General features: G+C 45.9%; 1 long non-coding RNA gene across 3 annotated transcripts; it reads right to left on the bottom strand.

Moving 5' to 3' along the window:
* Positions 1-1,933: 1,933 nt before the first annotated feature.
* Positions 1,934-18,847, bottom strand: LOC132459231 (uncharacterized). Of its 3 annotated transcripts, none has more exons than XR_009526163.1 (6): positions 18,331-18,847; positions 17,212-17,262; positions 17,088-17,132; positions 16,943-17,007; positions 16,719-16,827; positions 1,934-2,121 (listed from the first exon to the last, which is right to left on the bottom strand). It is a non-coding gene; the product is annotated as an uncharacterized LOC132459231 (long non-coding RNA). The 3 variants fall into 3 exon arrangements; XR_009526164.1 differs by lacking the exon at positions 18,331-18,847 and adding an exon at positions 17,334-17,688; XR_009526162.1 differs by lacking the exon at positions 18,331-18,847 and having other exon boundaries at positions 17,212-17,688.
* Positions 18,848-19,812: the final 965 nt, after the last annotated feature.

Genomic DNA, 19,812 nt, shown 5'->3' on the forward strand with positions numbered 1-19,812 from the left:
TAGGATGAAATAGAGTTGTTAACACTGTAATTTTGAATATTGGTCCTGTCTCGAGTATTTGGCTAATTTCTGATTTCATCGTAGCGAAATACAGTTTCTGTCGTGTTTTATTTGGCATTTTGTTTATCTGCATTTTGAAACGGATGAAACAGAAACCGGACCGGAACCGTAGTCTTTTCACTCGGTTCTCCGTATCAACAATAGGGCTAGAAGCAAGCGAAAAGCCTAAACCAGAGCCCGTCTACGAAGAGCCTAGGCAGTAGGCACTACCCATGCGCCCCATTGTACCCCATTGTAATTCCATCAGACATCCACTGGGGGTGATCGCGGGCGAGTCCAGATTGAATGGGAGTCTATGGGGCTAGACGGCTAAATATATCTCTTTCACCTGCTTGTCGTTGAAATATCGCAAATTTTATTGTAGATTCCGCCAGTTCAATATAGATTATAGTTCAAAAGTCAAATGAATAAGTACTTATGTCCTTTCGATTTCTTACAGTTTGGGCCGTTGTTGGCCGTACACGCTAGCATTCTGCTAATGAATGCTGATTTGTCAGGGATGGACTTGCGACTGATTACGACCAGAGACCCCTCTTGATGGCATCTGAAGCTGCAGCACAATCGGAGGATTTTCCGTCGAAGTAAATTTTTGCGTACTGTATTTATATTTTCCAGCAGGCACTTTTTATATTTTTTTATTTATTTATTTATTTGATTAGGACAGTGCACATTAATCAGCACGTCAGCCAGAGCATCAATATAAATATGCCGGAGTTAGCTTAATTGCTAATTTTCATCCGTTGTCCTAAGGTAAGTCAAGAACATAAAGACAACATACCAGTATACAAAATAGATAAATAAAACACTTTTACACACAAAATAGGTCCCAATTCACATCAAGAGTCCATGTAAAAAAGAGTAGAATGACCAAAGGTTACATATGAGAGCAGGTCTGGCTTGCTACTACTTGCTACTACTCCTGGAAGCCAGGTCTGGCTTCCAGGACTGTGTTCCTCTGATGGACACCACCATTTGACCAAATTTGGTCTTGCAGCGTTGTATTTCGCAGTCACCTCTAGTTAGTGCTCTGGTATGTATTGTAGAGGATTTCTTCTTTATAAAATTCTGTAATGGTGGAGGGGCTAGACCGTTCAGAACCTTAAAGATTAGACAAACATCCAAAAACAGCTGAAAACTATCACCATACATATAGTTATGTATGGTGAAAGTACTAGGGTATCAATCGAATTTCTTCCATTTTTGTCTTCAATGTTCAATGTGTTATATACATGGTGCGGTATGACAATCTTAAATAATACAGTCAATGTCCCGCTCAATATCATTTCATCTGTCATTGTCTATTTTTCCAAAAAATAAAGATAGTTAAAAAAAAAAAATAAACAACTTGTAAATGTGCAATGATAAACTGCTCCAACAGTGGAAACGGTCCAAACGGATTGTCCTTTTTTTCCGTTTCCCAAGGACAGAATAAGGTAACTTTCTTGCTTGCTTCTATATGAATGGTCCTAGGCTACCTGAGGCTGCACCTGGTAGGAAAAGTTGCGCTGGAGCCCGGGTAAAATCGCACATGGCTTATTCAAGTTGCGCGCTAGACATTCTCTAAAGTGTCGAGACTCAAGCACTTAACTTACCTTAACCGATTGTTCCATGCAAATTGTTTGTTAACGATTTAACAACTTCAACATCTGCTATTACTGTAGTTTTTTTTTGTAGGACTTAGCCTACTAGGTCATGGGCTAATGACCTTGCACAGAGGGAAAACCATCTACACCACTTGTCATTGATTTCTATGCATTCACTGATCTTTACAAATGGGTTTGTTTTAAGCCATTGAATTTAATTTCTCTGCCCTGCAACACATTATAAGCTACACATGTACACAGGTCACATTGAAACAGTAATTATACAAACATTATACCAACATTGCAACAGGCAAGTTTATTCAAACATCACATTAACAAAAACACATAAGAACAGTAACTAATAGTAAATAAACAAAAAAAATGAGAAATGATTTAACAACACTGAACATACTGAACAGAGGCAGGGGAAAAGGACAGAGGAAGAAGACTTGTCCGTTGTCACAGCATCAAGGTCCAACTGTAGAGATCAAGAAAGAAAGAGGCATGAAGAGGAGTACAACAGAACACTGTGCTCTCTAGGAGATTGTTTACTGAAGTTTATGCAGTCTTACAATTATGAATCAAATCCAGGTTTCTATTTCAGGAGAAAGATAGATAATCAGCCGACAGCCATCAGCCAGCCAGCTGATCGCAGCTAGCACTAGATAGAAATCAATAGCGATGTCGTTACTAAAAAAAAAGCTCAGGGTTTCCCCAGGTTTGATTAACCCAAATTTAAGACTTTTTTTAGACTTTTTTAAGACCACTTCAATGAAAATTAAGACCTACATCGCACCCATTAGGCGGTCGTAAAACATGTTATTCATGTTTTTTTGGAACATACGAAACATTCATGTCAATACATTAATGAATGTGCCAAAGGATAAGTGTGCACTCACCAATCAAAGAGCCAAACTGAGGGCCTAACTCAAGGCCTAGAGGCCTGATGTCTCTTAACTAGTTATGACCATGTACCCAGAAATAATAATAAAAGATAAAGAAAACAATACACAAAGTGATGGTGTGAAAGTGTAGCTGTATTTTTTGGTTAAATATCAAACTTTCAACACGCAATATAAAATATAAACAAACAAACTCTTTTCAAATTGCTGTAGTTTCTCAGCATTCAAATCTCTTCAACCATTTCAATTTCCAGAATTTTGTTATGTACGAGGTCTTGTTCTTGCCACTGGTGAACGTTGCAGCTATTTCAGAGTCCGAGAACATAGCCTTGAAGAGTTCGCTTATCCCTTCATTCGAGCTACAAGAGTGGTGGTCGCTAATTGTTTTTAGAATCCATATCACCTCTGCCCGAAGTGTCGGGGCTCCACCGACATGAATCACCCCACTGCTCGGCCCTTGCGTTGTTGCTGTTCATCTGGCTCGGTCGGTGCTGGTGTCTTTCGACAGTGGTCAAGTTGCTAGCGCTAGTGCTTACAGGTGCATTTGGAGGTTGTGCCGCGGTGCAGAACTGAGCGATGGGCGGCTGGCTGTGAAGGGTATGGGACTTGTGTTTTGCGCTCTTCATATGAGACTCCAAAGCGAGATGACCTAAAGTACTTAGCTTGAAAGTCTTCCGACACATACAGCATCGTGCTTCGAGGTCGCTTCCCGGCACCTGCCTCACCCAATCACTGTACCTAGTATCCGAAAGCCACTGCGCATTAAACCGACACTTCACCATGATGTGGCGTCTCCTCTCGACTGTTTATGTTTGTTGAGATTGCCGGCGCAAAAAACCAAAGTATTGTTCGCGCATACTCCAATAAATGAGACGTTCTCTGACGTTACGCAAAACCCCGATACGCAAATGCCCCCCATTTTCCCCTTGTGTTACAGTCCGGTTGAATACGAAAACATATCCTAGTAGGAAATTTAAGACCTTCTTTAAAAAATTAAGACTTGGGTAACGCAATTTAAGACTTTTTAAGGCCTTAATTTAGGAACGTGAAATTTACGATTTTTTTTGGACTTTTAAGATCCCGCGGCTACCCTGAAGCTTTATCATCGCCACTAGTGAGGATTAAAAAAAAACACTCTCTGTAAGTACCATACATATGTAGAACATTAGCGCATTTCTTTTTTTTACATTAGCTCACTAAAACTCTCTGTAACTCGTGTATTAAGCAAAAAAAAAGCCTCCAACAGCTGGTGTTATCGTTGCGGATGCCACGAGAAAAGGGAATGATGCTGAAGCGCCGAAATGATTCAGAACCTGCCGTAAAGCAGAACCTCTGACAGCATGACAATGTGCAACCCGGTATCACGCAATTGCGTGCTCCTGCGCACGAACGTTAATCTATTGAAGCGTGTTCCCGAGCACGATAGTCCGACTTTTTGCGTGTTACACAAAACGAAATGTAAACCAATGCATTCTGAATGGGAGTGTTCTAAGACAATTAACGTGCTCCACAAAACGGTACGAGAGAGAGAGAAAGAGAGAGCGGGAGGGACAGAGAGAGAGAGAGAGAGAGAGAGCGAGAGAGAGGCTTCAGAAAGGGTGTGCGCAGATAGTACAGTGCACCCTAGTTATGTTTATGCCAAAACCTATATATATAATTAGGCTGTGGAAATTGCAATAAGTTAAGAACACAACTTCGCACGTTGAGCACACAGCCGTGTGACTCGTTTATTTTGTAAAAAAGAAAACCGGAAAACAAAGCGTGCTGAAGGTAAACAAATCCAGCATGGTCTGTGACGTCATGAGACGCACGTAATCCTTAGGGACCGCGATCCCTGAACCACCAAGAACGTAAATGACATGCAGTAAACAACAACACAATTGAAAGAACAACACATAACGAAATACTGTAGGTGAATTATGTTACGGTCACTACAAGGCTATAATTATATTATTTAGCGTGTAATGAGACAATCTATAGCCAAATTGTCGAAGATGCCCGAGAATCTTCGGGGATATCAGCATGGGAAATCGGCGAATCAGACCCATGAAGGGGGGGGGGGGGACACGTTAGTTGAAGGGGGGGGGGGGGGGGGGACACGTTTGTTGAGGGGGGGGGGAGACACGTTTGTAGGGGGGGGGGGCACGCTCGACAACGAGAGTTGGTTTTTATTGAACGCTCGACAACGAGAGTTGTTTTTTATTGAACGAGACTTCAACACGGAACAGCTGCACGAAACGATGGTCACGTCACTCTCGGTGACGGTGTCGACAATAATGAACACACGAACAATGTTAATAGAACAACACACAACCACATAACATCCCGAACCCATTAACCCCACTTAATCCTAACAACAAAACAAGTTAACAAAAGCCCCATTTGTCAACTGAGAACCCCAATTCCCAGAATCCCCCGCGGCTCCGGAACACGGCGTAGCTTATATTAATCTTTATTATCTGAATGGGAAATGCAATATTTTAGGACAGATACACCATTAAACGCGTTTCTAATGACATTTCTAGCGAGAAATGTACATTTTCCTTACATAATCTTCAGTCAGTGAATGTGTATGATCTTTATTAATCTTTATTATCTGAATGGGAAATGCAATATTTTAGGACAGATACAGCATTAAACGCGTTTCTAATGACTTTTCTAGCGAGAAATGTACATTTTCCTTACATAATCTTCAGTCAGTGAATGTGTATGATCTTTATTAATCTTTATTATCTGAATGGGAAATACAATATTTTAGGACCGATTCACCGTTAAACGTGTTTCTAATAACATTTCTAGCGAGAAATATACTTTTTACTTGCATAATCTTCAGTCAGTGATTGTGTCTGATCTTTAGTTTTATAGTTATTAGGATTTGATCGGCTCGCTCGCATGTTTCAACGACGTCAGGTTGCTTTCGCTAAACTAGCAGCTCACGTGCTTCCTGCGTTTGTGTTATTAAACTGTTACTTTATGTAACTTTTAATGATATCATCTTGTTAGAAACACGTATATCTGAGAGCCAACCCAGTCGCCAAAAGCATACGTTGACAGTGTACTTTTCGTGAACACTGGATTACGTCGCATTTCAACATAAAATAGCGTGGGCATTTCGCTGCTAAAACAACAACAAAAAAATATTCCCTCAAATATTATTACTTTCAAAACGTTGGGCAAAATGGCCAATAATATCATTTTTTATTTGGGATGCTTCTAGGACATTTTGGGTGGATTTTGAACGGTATGTGGGGGGCACGTTTTTTGCAGGACCTGGCAACCCTGCGCTGTTGCCCGAGATCTGGATCCACCCCGGCGTGGTGCCGTCTCCTTTTGACCTTTTGACCCCAGACTTCTGGGGGAATAGCTGAATCAATTCATTAGTCAATCAGAAGCATGTAAATATCGTCCCGGTGGCGTAAGAGGACGAACAAGGTGTCCTTCAACATCTACGCTTCCAGGAGATTGCAACGGTGCCACACATGAGCATATTCGAACATGTTTAATGGTAGTAATTAGCTGTCGAAATTGGAGGCCTTAATCAATACTGAGCAGCTATTGATTTGCTTCCCGATAAAGATTTGTCACAAATGACATGTTATTTAGCATCTACACGTTGAGCTGAGTCCAATGACACCAAGAACGACACTCTAGCTAATGGTAACATGTGTTTTACATGGTACACCTAGGTCTAGGACATGATCTCGGTGTAGCAAGAGGCCGAGCTTGATCTCATTGGACTCAGCTTAACGTGTAGATGCTAATTAACATGTCATTTGTCAAAAATCTCCATCGGGAAGCAAATCTATAGCTGGTCATTATTGATAAAGGCCTCCAAAATCGACAGCTAATTACTACCTCGAAACGTAGATGTCAAACGACACCTTGTTTGCTCTGTTGCACCACCGGGAAGATATTTTCATACTTCTAATGGATTGATTCATATTTTAAGGTTCTCGGAGTGAGACTTTAAGTGGCTGCAGCAGAAGTGTTGAGACGAAAGATGATATCAAGAGATTTATAGAATATTCCCATTCACATTATGATTCTTCGTCGTAACATCCGACCAAACATCCTTTACATTCACAGAGCGAAGATTATGAAAGTCCAGGCTCAGCAAGTGCTCCATCTCGTTGCACCTGTACCCAGCGGCTCGCTTGCAAGATTTTGGCCTGAAGTTCTTCCCAGACCAACACCCTAGCCATCCAACATGCATATCTGAGAATCAGGCCTCTCTTTAATAATGACAAAAAGTTATGAGAGAAACACACATTAACTTTTTGTTATCTCATAAGCGGCGTGGTGCCGGCTCCTTTTGACCCCCGACTTCAAAAACGTGGCCACAGGCCAGCTGTGTCTACACACCTTTAGCCACAAATGTACACCTCCATCCCACAAAAAATGGGGACTAGAAACTAACCTCTGTCTTATGTACATTTACTGTACTGTTGGAGGTCACGCCCCTTTGCCGACCTTTTCGAGATAGCTAGGGATGCTAAAATGTTTACACACATTTCCCGGGGCCCCGTGTACGACATATCCGAGATTTGGAGTTCTAGCCCTTAGAGAAATTTTTTTTTCCCAAATGGAGTGTCATTTGGACAAAGCCCCTCAGAAGCCTGCAAGACCTAATGGTTCAGAATGTGGTGGAAAAACAGTTTTTGAGATCATATTTGAATTTGAGATCACATGATCATATTTGAATATGTTTCGGGGTAGCAATTAGCTGTCGATTTTGGAGGCCTTTATCAATAATGACCAGCTATAGATTTGCTTCCCGATGGAGATTTTTGACAAATTGCATGTTAATTAGCATCTACACGTTAAGCTGAGTCCAATGAGATCAAGCTCGGCCTCTTGCTACACCGAGATCATGTCCTAGACCTAGGTGTACCATGTAAAATACATGTTACCATTAGCTAGAGTGTCGTTCTTGGTGTCATTGGACTCAGCTCAACGTGTAGATGCTAAATAACATGTCATTTGTGACAAATCTTTATCGGGAAGCAAATCAATAGCTGCTCAGTATTGATTAAGGCCTCCAATTTCGACAGCTAATTACTACCATTAAACATGTTCGAATATGCTCATGTGTGGCACCGTTGCAATCTCCTGGAAGCGTAGATGTTGAAGGACACCTTGTTCGTCCTCTTATGCCACCGGGACGATATTTACATGCTTCTGATTGACTAATGAATTGATTCAGCTATTCCCCCAGAAGTCTGGGGTCAAAAGGTCAAAAGGAGACGGCACCACGCCGGGGTGGATCCAGATCTCGGGCAACAGCGCAGGGTTGCCAGGTCCTGCAAAAAAACGTGCCCCCCACATACCGTTCAAAATCCACCCAAAATGTCCTAGAAGCATCCCAAATAAAAAATGATATTATTGGCCATTTTGGCCAACGTTTTGAAAGTAATAATATTTGAGGGAATATTTTTTTGTTGTTGTTTTAGCAGCAAAATGCACCGTGTGCGTGTGTGTGTGTGTGTGTGTGTGTGTTTGTGTGTGTGTGTGTGTGTGTGTGTGTCTGTGTCTGTGTGTCTGTGCGTGCGTGTGTGTGCTTGTGTGTGCTTGTCTGTGCGTGTGCGTGCGTGTGTGTGTGTGTATAACACGCTATTTTATGTTGAAATGCGACGTAATCCAGTGTTCACGAAAAGTACACTGTCAACGTATGCTTTTGGCGACTGGGTTGGCTCTCAGATATACGTGTTTCTAACAAGATGATATCATTAAAAGTTACATAAAGTAACAGTTTAATAACACAAACGCAGGAAGCACGTGAGCTGCTAGTTTAGCGAAAGCAACCTGACGTCGTTGAAACATGCGAGCGAGCCGATCAAATCCTAATAACTATAAAACTAAAGATCAGACACAATCACTGACTGAAGATTATGCAAGTAAAAAGTATATTTCTCGCTAGAAATGTTATTAGAAACACGTTTAACGGTGAATCGGTCCTAAAATATTGCATTTCCCATTCAGATAATAAAGATTAATAAAGATCATACACATTCACTGACTGAAGATTATGTAAGGAAAATGTACATTTCTCGCTAGAAAAGTCATTAGAAACGCGTTTAATGGTGTATCTGTCCTAAAATATTGCATTTCCCATTCAGATAATAAAGATTAATAAAGATCATACACATTCACTGACTGAAGATTATGTAAGGAAAATGTACATTTCTCGCTAGAAATGTCATTAGAAACGCGTTTAATGGTGTATCTGTCCTAAAATATTGCATTTCCCATGTTAGGGGGTACGGAACGTGGAGACCCAAGCGCAGACACAGGCAGAGACGAGGTAAGGGGAACGGGGTTTATTGGAATGTAGACGAGTCGGACAGGCGGGGAGTCAGGAACCAGGAGGAGCGTCGGAACAGGCGGAGAGTCGGGAACCAGGAGGAGCGTCAGAACAGGCGGGGAATCAGGAACCAGGAGGAGCGTCAGAACAGGCGGGGGATCAGGAACCGGGAGGAGAGTCAGGCAAGCAGGGGTTCGGCGACCCGGGAGTATGTGCAGAAGTAACGACGAACTGGCGCCGACTGGCAGGAGATCTCCGACTGAAGAAGGAACTGGTGATGAGCTGATAGCACACAGGTGTGGAAGGAGAAGAACCACCGGCGCCAAGTGGCCACTAGGTGGAGGTAGTGGACCGCGTAGCAGGACGCTGCGTGACAGTACCCCCCCCTCTACGGACGCCTCTCGGCGGACGCCCAACGCCAGCAGGATGACCTCGGTGGAAGTCCCGGACGAGCGAGGCATCCAGGATATTCTTCCGGGGAACCCAAGAGCGCTCCTCGGGACCGTACCCCTCCCAGTCGACGAGGTATTGAAGGCCCCGCCCGTGGCGCCGAACCTCCAGGAGGCGACGGACCGTCCACGCCGGATGGTTGTCAATAACCCGGGGTGGAGGTGGGGGCGGGGCAGGAGGAGACAGCGGGCTGGAGGAGACGGGCTTGACCTGGGACACATGGAAGGTCGGATGTATACGGAGGGATGGGGGTAGCCGGAGACGAACGGCACAGGGGTTGATGATAGCCTCAATCTCGAAAGGTCCAATGAACCGGGGGGAGATTTTGGGAGAGATTCCCTTCAAGGGTAGATCCTTCGCCCGAAGCCAAACCCTCTGGCCGGGGGCGTACAGGGGTGCAGGTAGGCGGCGCCTATTGGCCTGTAGTTGGGAGCGGGAGGATGCGCGGACCAGCGCAGCGCGAGTACGCTTCCAAGTACGCCGGCACCTGCGCATGTGGGCCTGGACAGACGGGACCGAAATCTCCTCCTCCAGCTCGGGGAACAGGGTTGGTTGATAACCAAGCGAGGCCATGAACGGGGATAAACCGGAGGACGCGTTGACCAGCGTGTTGTGGGCGTACTCGACCCAGGGGAGCTGAGAGTTCCAGGATGAGGGGTTGGCGTGAGAGATACAGCGGAGAGCTGCCTCCATCTCCTGGTTGACCCGCTCTGACTGTCCGTTGGACTGGGGGTGGAATCCGGAGGAAAGGCTGGTTGTGGCCCCTAGTGCAGCGCAAAACGCGCGCCACACCTGAGAGGTGAACTGAGGACCCCTGTCCGAGACGATGTCCACCGGAATGCCGTGAAGGCGGAAAACGTGCTGGACCAGGAGGTCCGCGGTCTCCCTAGAAGAGGGGAGCTTGGGGAGCGCGATGAAGTGTGCGCCCTTGGAGAAGCGGTCAATCACGGTGAGGATGGTGGTGTTACCCTCGGACGTGGGCAGACCGGTGACGAAGTCCAGGGCGATGTGAGACCACGGTCGACTAGGAATGGGTAGAGGTCGCAGCAGGCCGGAGCGGGAACGAGTAGACGTCTTATTCCGGGCGCAGGTTGCGCATGCTGCAATGAACGCGCGAACGTCCGCATCCATGGACGACCACCAAAAACGCCGGCGTATGAAGTCCAGTGTGCGGGTGATTCCTGGGTGACAGGTAAGCCTGGAGGAGTGAGCCCAGAGCAGAACCCTGGACCGTACGGCGTCTGGAACGAACAAGCGATTCGGAGGACCGGTACCGGGGTCTGGGTGCTGATCCTGTGCCCGGCGCACCGTGGACTCAATCTCCCAGGTAAGAGTAGCGACCAGGCAAGCGGGGGGCAGGATGTTCTCGGGGTCAGAACAGCGATCCTCGGGGGAGTGCAGGCGGGACAGGGCATCCGGCTTCCCATTCTGGGAACCGGGACGGTAGGTGAGGGAGAAATTGAATCGCCCAAAGAACAAGGCCCACCTGGCCTGCCGGGAATTCAGTCTCTTGGCCGACTGAATGTACGCCAAGTTACGGTGGTCGGTCCAAACAATAAAGGGCTGGTCCGCGCCCTCCAGCCAATGCCGCCACTCCTCCAACGCGAGCTTGACGGCCAGAAGCTCACGGTTCCCAACATCATAGTTCCTCTCTGACGGAGACAACCGGCGGGAGAAGAAGGCGCAGGGGTGGAGCTTGTGGTCAGGGGGGGAACGCTGGGAGAGGACCGCGCCCACTCCGGTGTCAGAAGCGTCGGCCTCCAGCACGAACTGAAGAGCGGGATCAGGCTGCACCAGGATGGGCGCAGAAACGAAGCGGAGCTTGAGGCTCCGAAATGCGGTCTCCGCCTCCGGAGGCCACGAAAAGGGGATCTTAATGGAGGTCAAGGCCGTAAGTGGTGCCGCGACCTGACTATAGCCTCGTATGAACCGACGATAAAAGTTGGCGAATCCCAAGAACTGCTGCAATCTCTTGCGGGTTGGGGGGGAGGGCCACTCGGCCACCGCCGAGACCTTGGAGGGGTCCATGCTGATTCGGCCCTGACCGATTATATATCCCAGGAAGGCGACGGATGGCACGTGGAAGACGCACTTCTCCGCCTTGACAAATAGCCGGTTCTCCAGCAGTCGCTGTAGGACCTGCCGGACGTGGACCCGGTGCTCCTCCACAGACCTCGAGAAGATCAAGATGTCGTCTATGTACACGAACACGGAGCGGTTCAGCATGTCCCGGAGGACATCGTTAACTAGGGACTGAAAAACAGCGGGGGCGTTGGAAAGACCGAAGGGCATGACCAGGTACTCAAAGTGACCCAAAGGAGTGTTGAACGCGGTCTTCCATTCATCTCCCTCCCGGATGCGAACCAAATGGTAGGCGTTGCGAAGATCTAGTTTCGTGAAGACCATGGCACCGTGGAGGGGGACGAAGGAGGAACTAATGAGGGGCAAGGGGTACCTGTTCTTCACCGTGATGTTGTTCAACCCCCGGTAGTCAATGCAGGGACGAAGTGTGCCATCCTTCTTCCCCACAAAGAAGAACCCTGCTCCAACCGGTGAAGAGGATGGGCGGATGATCCCAGCAGAAAGAGATTCCCCAATGTACTTCTCCATCGACTCACGCTCGGGCCGAGAGAGATTGAACAGACGACTCCCTGGGAGGGGAGCCCCGGAAAGGAGGTCAATGGGGCAGTCATAAGGGCGGTGGGGGGGTAGGGACAAGGCGTGGGACTTGCTAAACACCTCCCCGAGGTCGTGATATTCCTCCGGAACAGGGAATAGGTTAGGAGGCGTGGGGGCCGGCTCGAGCTCTGGTGCTCGAGGTGACTGAGCGGACCGTAAACACTGGGACATGCAGTGGGTACTCCAGGACATCACGCGACCTGTTCCCCAATCGATCCGGGGGTTGTGAGTCCTCAGCCAGGGGTAACCCAAAACGATCGGGGAGAAGGGGCTGGTAATCACCATAAAGGAAATGGACTCGTGGTGATTCCCGGAAACGAGTAGGTCTACCGGGACGGTACGGTGCTCCACCCGCGTGAGTGTCCTCCCGTCTAGTGAACCTCTCTCCCTGCGGCGTTCGCTCAACCGGTTGTCGAGCCGAATAGAGAGAGCGATCAGCTCGTCCAGATCCGAGGGTTCCTCCCGGGAGGCAAGCTGCTCCTTGATCTCATCGGATAGCGCGTTCAGGAAAACCCCCTGCAGGGCCTCCCCGTTCCAGCCGCTCTCAGCTGCCAGGGTGCGGAATTCCACAGCGAAGGAGGCGACGCTGCGGGATCCCTGACGGAGATGTAGAAGGCGCTGAGACGCCTCCCTTCCCCGGACCGGGTGGTCGAAAACCATCCGCATCTCCGCGGTAAAGGCGGAATAGTCTCTACAAACCGCGGAACCACGTTCCCACACGGCAGTAGCCCAAGCGAGCGCCTCGCCTCGCAGGGAACCGATGAGGAAGGCGATCCGTGACCCATCGGTGGGGTAGGTCAGAGGCTGTAGTTCGAAGACCAACGAACACTGGAGAAGGAAGGACCGGCAGGATCCCAGGTCCCCCGCATAGCGTTCTGGTGCAGGAATGTACGGCTCCCGGGGCGAAGCCGATGAACCCGGAACAGCGACGGATGGATCCGGCGAGGGGGCGCGCAGAGACTGTATAGCCACGGCCATCTCATGAAAGTTGGAGGTCATCTCCTTCAGGGTGTGTTCGTGCTGACCCAGGAGATGTCCTTGATGGGAGACACTCTGGCGGAGTGACTCTGCGTCCGCTGGGTCCATGTCTTGGCCAGTTCGTACTGTTAGGGGGTACGGAACGTGGAGACCCAAGCGCAGACACAGGCAGAGACGAGGTAAGGGGAACGGGGTTTATTGGAATGTAGACGAGTCGGACAGGCGGGGAGTCAGGAACCAGGAGGAGCGTCGGAACAGGCGGAGAGTCGGGAACCAGTAGGAGCGTCAGAACAGGCGGGGAATCAGGAACCAGGAGGAGCGTCAGAACAGGCGGGGGATCAGGAACCGGGAGGAGAGTCAGGCAAGCAGGGGTTCGGCGACCGGGAGTATGTGCAGAAGTAACGACGAACTGGCGCCGACTGGCAGGAGATCTCAGACTGAAGAAGGAACTGGTGATGAGCTGATAGCACACAGGTGTGGAAGGAGAAGAACCACCGGCGCCAAGTGGCCACTAGGTGGAGGTAGTGGACCGCGTAGCAGGACGCTGCGTGACATCCCATTCAGATAATAAAGATTAATATAAGCTACGCCGTGTTCCGGAGCCGCGGGGGATTCTGGGAATTGGGGTTCTCAGTTGACAAATGGGGCTTTTGTTAACTTGTTTTGTTGTTAGGATTAAGTGGGGTTAATGGGTTCGGGATGTTATGTGGTTGTGTGTTGTTCTATTAACATTGTTCGTGTGTTCATTATTGTCGACACCGTCACCGAGAGTGACGTGACCATCGTTTCGTGCAGCTGTTCCGTGTTGAAGTCTCGTTCAATAAAAAACAACTCTCGTTGTCGAGCGTTCAATAAAAACCAACTCTCGTTGTCGAGCGTGCCCCCCCCCCTACAAACGTGTCTCCCCCCCCCCTCAACAAACGTGTCCTCCCCCCCCCCCCCCCCCCCTTCAACTAACGTGCCCCCCCCCCCCCCTTCATGGGTCTGATTCGCCGATTTCCCATGCTGTTATCCCCGAAGATTCTCGGGCATCTTCGACAATTTGGCTATAGATTGTCTCATTACACGCTAAATAATATAATTATAGCCTTGTAGTGACCGTAACATAATTCACCTACAGTATTTCGCTATGTGTTGTTCTTTCAATTGTGTTGTTGTTTACTGCATGTCATTTACGTTCTTGGTGGTTCAGGGATCGCGGTCCCTAAGGATTACGTGCGTCTCATGACGTCACAGCCCATGCTGGATTTGTTTACCTTCAGCACGCTTTGTTTTCCGGTTTTCTTTTTTACAAAATAAACGAGTCACACGGCTGTGTGCTCAACGTGCGAAGTTGTGTTCTTAACTTATTGCAATTTACACAGCCTAATTATATATATAGGTTTTGGCATAAACATAACTAGGGTGCACTGTACTATCTGCGCACACCCTTTCTGAAGCCTCTCTCTGCTCTCTCTCTCTCTCTCTCTGTCCCTCCCGCTCTCTCTTTCTCTCTCTCTCGTACCGTTTTGTGGAGCACGTTAATTGTCTTAGAACACTCCCATTCAGAATACATTGGTTTACATTTCGTTTTGTGTAACACGCAAAAAGTCGGACTATCGTTTTCGGGAACACGCTTCAATAGATTAACGTTCGTGCGCAGGAGCACGCAATTGCGTGATACCGGGTTGCAATGTGTGACGTCATCGCATTTTTTTAACGCCTTTTTAGAACAGATACGTGACCTTAAAAAATGCAATATTCAGCTGAGTTTATTATCTTAGCCCCACCTTTTGAACATAACTTTTAAATTACTTGACAAAAAATGACATCGTGAAAAAAGTGGATTCTGAGGGTAAAACCCCAAAGGCTCCCATTCATTCTGGACTCGCCTGCGAGCGCCCCGCGTGGACAGAGATTATTACTGCAACCAGTCCAGAAAACTGGAACTAACCAGCGAGTGCCGATACACTAATCCGGCGCGAAATCTATGGGGGCCGGCATCTCAAGAGTCTGCAGACATCCACCCACACGCTCCAGACATCCACCCAAACGCACTTCCGCTGCAGACAGAAACATCCACCAGCACACTGGAAATCGGACAATAAAAAATAAAAATCGGAAAATAAAATAAAAATCGGGCGTTACCTAATGTGTTTACATAAATTAACGGGCGTTAAGTAATGTGTTTACACAAATGAACGTAATAAATTACGTCATAAAATCGGATAAACGCTTCCGGTTTTGGACAGAAGATTTGACACTCGCTGTTGACTTTAAGCTGGAGTTTATGGCTCTTCTCTCTCTGTAAATACACACACCTTATTCAGAATTCTTATTCAGAATTCCCTCTGTGTTATACTGCAATCATCTCAATTTAATATTTGATAGGACACAAACTGATACTCGTATTGTAAAGCTGAAGGGCATCAGAGATTGAGGCTAATAATTATTTTAAATACAGCAACTATGTATGAGTGGACAGGAATAGTTATTCCTTTATAGTAGAGCTGTCAGTTAAACGCGTTATTAACGGCGTTAACGCAAACCAAATTTAACGGCGTTAAATAAATTATCGCACGATTAACGCAATTATTTTATTTAAAATTTTTTTTTTTTTTTTTCTTTGGCTCAAAACAAAAAAGCAGTAGCCTGACTGCTATGTTCAAATTACATTTGTTCAAAGCAGTCGTTTAATTGCACTATAGGCTCTTTTTTTGTATCGTCCTGTTTTGATCAGTATATGCCAATGTTGTTATCAATAAAAAATCATTTGCACAAGGCAAGCCGAGGCACTTCACCATGTTGATAAGAGAATTAAAATGAGAAGAATTATGGGACAAAATAATTTGTGATTAATCGCGATTAATGTGAGTTAACTATGACATTAATGCGATTAATCACGATTAAATATTTTAATCGCTTGACAGCTCTACTTTATAGCTTCACCTTTTCTGACATATTTATATTAGGTCTAGCTATGTTACATTTTGTTGTCTTCATATCATAAGGTTCGACTGCACTCACATAATTTATCATATGTTATTAGCACTTTTGCATTCCTAAATTCTTACTCTGAACCATCATTCATTTAATGTCTGGCTCTAATTGTCTATAATATTGTCTTACCTTGTGCTGCTGGACCACATTATTTGATATTAAATACGACAAACTCAAGTCTGTGTTTTAACTTAGCTCTGTGCGTAACCAAAGTGAATAAGTAAAGTCATACAAAAAATCAATACATTGTAAACGTTTTAACACTTTATTCAGAACACTCAACAGATAACCAAACTCAGAACTTCAACACACACACACACACACACACACACACACACACACACACACACACACACACACACACACACACACACACACACACACACACACACACACACACACAGCAATGTCAATGAGTGTCCACCCAGCGACCCAGAAACATGGCGTTGACTCGAAGATCCTCCTCAGCTGCCATGTTAAGGAAGACCTCCATGTCTTCCTGAAAATCAAAGGTGAGAGCAGGGGATACTTTTCTTCTTCATCATTTGAAAAACGTATCCTTTCCAGGAGCTCCTGCTGTTCTGTTGCGTCCATATTCTGAAACGCGGGCTCGACCACCTTCCCCCTGAGCAAACCTGCACATTCTTTACAAAAGATTATTGTCATGACTGAATGGTGGAAGAATCAGGGAAATTAAAGATTGTTGTAGGAGTAAATGGACAAAAAAAGAACAAACAAATACAACTTAACATTAACAGCATTAAAAATATATAAATAAAAACTTACCTCATGAATGTCATCTCGCCTTCTCTTCTTCAGTTTAAAAACTCATTGCACCTCACCCCGAAGAAGAGCCTTAGATGCGTCGGTCCAGTGGGCAAAGAGTTTGCCATGGCTCAAATATTAAGAATTAAAGGAAGAAAGAGAAATTAATACACTACAAATACAATAGAGACACTCATGCGTAACCATTTCTTAGTCAAACAAAGGTGAACATAATTTGGCCTTACCTTCCAAGGTCAAGATTTTCGATCAGCATGATACACCACCATTTTCTCAATGCCGGCATTTCAATCTAATAAAATATAAAAAATATATATCAGCCTTAATATAAAATAACTTTTTAGATAGCTTTGAATAAGCAAGGGAACTTACAACAGTGAAGTCAAAGGGTGCATCCATCACTTTGTAAAGGACATACTGTAAATAAAACAATAATTTTTTGTTAATATTTTTTAAGCACGAAGAGTAAATAAATCCGACCAATAGTCACACCTACCATCAACATGAAGATGCCACAGTCGATGCCGTACTTTTGCCGTGGAAAGCCCTATCATGTCAGAAATGAGTTAGTATTTGTACTTCTAGTTTCACAGTATCCTTAAACAACAATATATTTACCTCGATGTCCAAACCAGTCGTCTCTTTCCATGGCCCAGGGCTGAGAGACTGACAAAGGTTGCTAAAATGGAACAGACAGCAGCATTTAGAGCTTATCAATCATGCAAAATATGGCCCTTTTTCATTTACCGCACACACGACGCAATCTATTTAGTCAGGAACAAGATCTTCATGCCGTCACACACACCATTTCAGCAGGCTTTTTATGGTACCATTATATAAACTCACTTAGTGGTTTCAATTTATTGCAAGTTTAGGAGTTCACAGTATGTGGACATTTCTTGTTAAATTCTAAGGTTAAGTTGATATCCAATATTCATGTTATATATAAGCAGCACCCTATTGACTGGGGGACATTGAACATTTAGAATCTGAGACAGGATAGTAGGCTATTACATAACAGTTATTCATTAACTTTTGTCAGTTTTATAAAAATTTTCATCTCTTTTACCTCTTTTAACTGAACTAAGTGTTATGATCTCTTAGTTATAAACAGATTGTATGAACTAAACAGGCAGATCGAATATTCAACGATCGATTTTGTCTTTTGAATGATATCACACTTCTCAGCCACCGCTGCGGAGATGAACAGCTGATAGGTGCAACTCTAGTTAAAGCGAAACGAGCTGCCTCAATTCAATTCGTGCTCATTATTTTATTACAACTTAACTCTGTTTTGGACTAGATGAATGTCAATAGTCCACATCTTAAAATCGTTTACACTCGCAACACATCTACAAATCTGTAAAATCGTTTAATAAGACCGACTATAGGCTACACAACGTTTACAAAATACATTTGCCTATCTTGCAAAAATGAGACCTAGCTAGAGTTTGCCACCGTCAGTGTGGATTAAAGCAACAAATGCTTCATATTGGTTTAACGTTCTGTTATTTGTTTGATGAAAAAATCTAAACTTAATGAAACTAATAGATCGGTAAAGAAATGCAAGTCTCGTGCATTTATAATTGTATCGCTGTTTTGAATAGTCACATACCATAAACTCCAAGTGCAGCTGAGCCGAACGTGTCACATCTTCGTGCAGTGAGTCCCGTTGTTACACCGAATTCTGCGACCCACTGAAAAGGGTGACCCTAGGGGGCGCTGTTGCATAATGTGCAACTCGCGCTTGCGCAGTGCAAAACGATAGTTATGTTATTATAACTCTAGTTCTATGATTGTAGGCGTAGCCGTCTAGGCTTCGCCTTATGGGCTTGTCCCCCTGAAAATTTTAAACAATGCACCAATCAGCGTGGGCACCGCCCACATTTCCCACGGTATCGTGTCTATATAACGCGGTGTATACCGTCGCTCATCCTCCACGCTTTTCTTTCAGCATTTGAAGGGTACAGCAGGTGGGAAACTAGACGGCTACGCCTACAATCATAGAACTAGAGTTATAATAACATAACCATCGTTCAATTTCATGTAGGCTACGCCGTCTAGGCTTCGCCTTATGGGCTAAGGTGAAGCTGCGAGCGGAGCCCGATCAATGTACTCCTGCTGGACCCCAGTCAAAACGAGTCACCAGAGCACAAGACTCAAAAAGCCAAGGAAGTGTAAAACACAACAGCTTAATAAAAAACGAATTCCTCCAAGAACAAGCAAGGCAATGATCAAGAGAGAAAAAAGTGAGTCTGTAAAGACTCCGGCTCTAATCCGTGCTTCATGGAACCCATGAAAAGGAAAAGAAAAACCAGAGCAATACTGTTTCCATTAGGTCCGCTACCACCGGGGACGGGGCTACGGAATCCGTCTCTCCAATAAGGGGTCTCTCTCGGCCGTTTGTTATTTGAAAGAAACGGCGGGAGTGCCATACTGGCAAACAAAAGCCACCTGACAATTGGCGGGCCAATAGAAAAACCTCCTAGCCTGTTTTTCATTTGAAAAACGGTGGGAGAGTAAGACTGGTAGTCAAGTCCAACTCGCCAGCCGGCGAGAGGAAATCCAACCACGCCGCATTAAAGAACATGTCTATATTCTTTAAGCCGTAAAAGGGGTCCCGGACTCCAGCACAGAGTGAACCCAGAACATGTCTAACATGGAAAAACGGACAAAGGGGCCGGGGGAAGACCAAGACGCAGCCGCGCAGATGTCTTCCACCGAAACGCCCTTGAGTAGAGCCGTTGAAGCGGCCACGCTCTGTGTAGAGTGAGCTTTAACGCCCAATGGTGGCGCCAAGCCCTGCCGAGAGTAGGCTAAGCAAACACCCTCACATATCCAGTGAGAAAAACGCTGCTTAGAGAGAGCGGGGCCCCTGCTAGCGTCGCTATAACACACAAACAACTGTTGTGTGGAGCGGAACGCGGCAGAGCGATTCACGTACATAGCCAATGCCCACACCGGGCACAGGAGATGCAACTCCACCTCCGCCTCACTAGAATGAGGCGGGGGGTGAAAAGACTTAAGCACAATATCCCTCGACCGAAAATAACTATTAATGTTCTCTGGGAGGAACGCAGGATTAGGTCTGAGCAAC

The sequence above is a fragment of the Gadus macrocephalus genome, chromosome 6, assembly GCF_031168955.1.
Source record: "Gadus macrocephalus chromosome 6, ASM3116895v1".
NCBI classification, from domain to species: domain Eukaryota; kingdom Metazoa; phylum Chordata; class Actinopteri; order Gadiformes; family Gadidae; genus Gadus; species Gadus macrocephalus.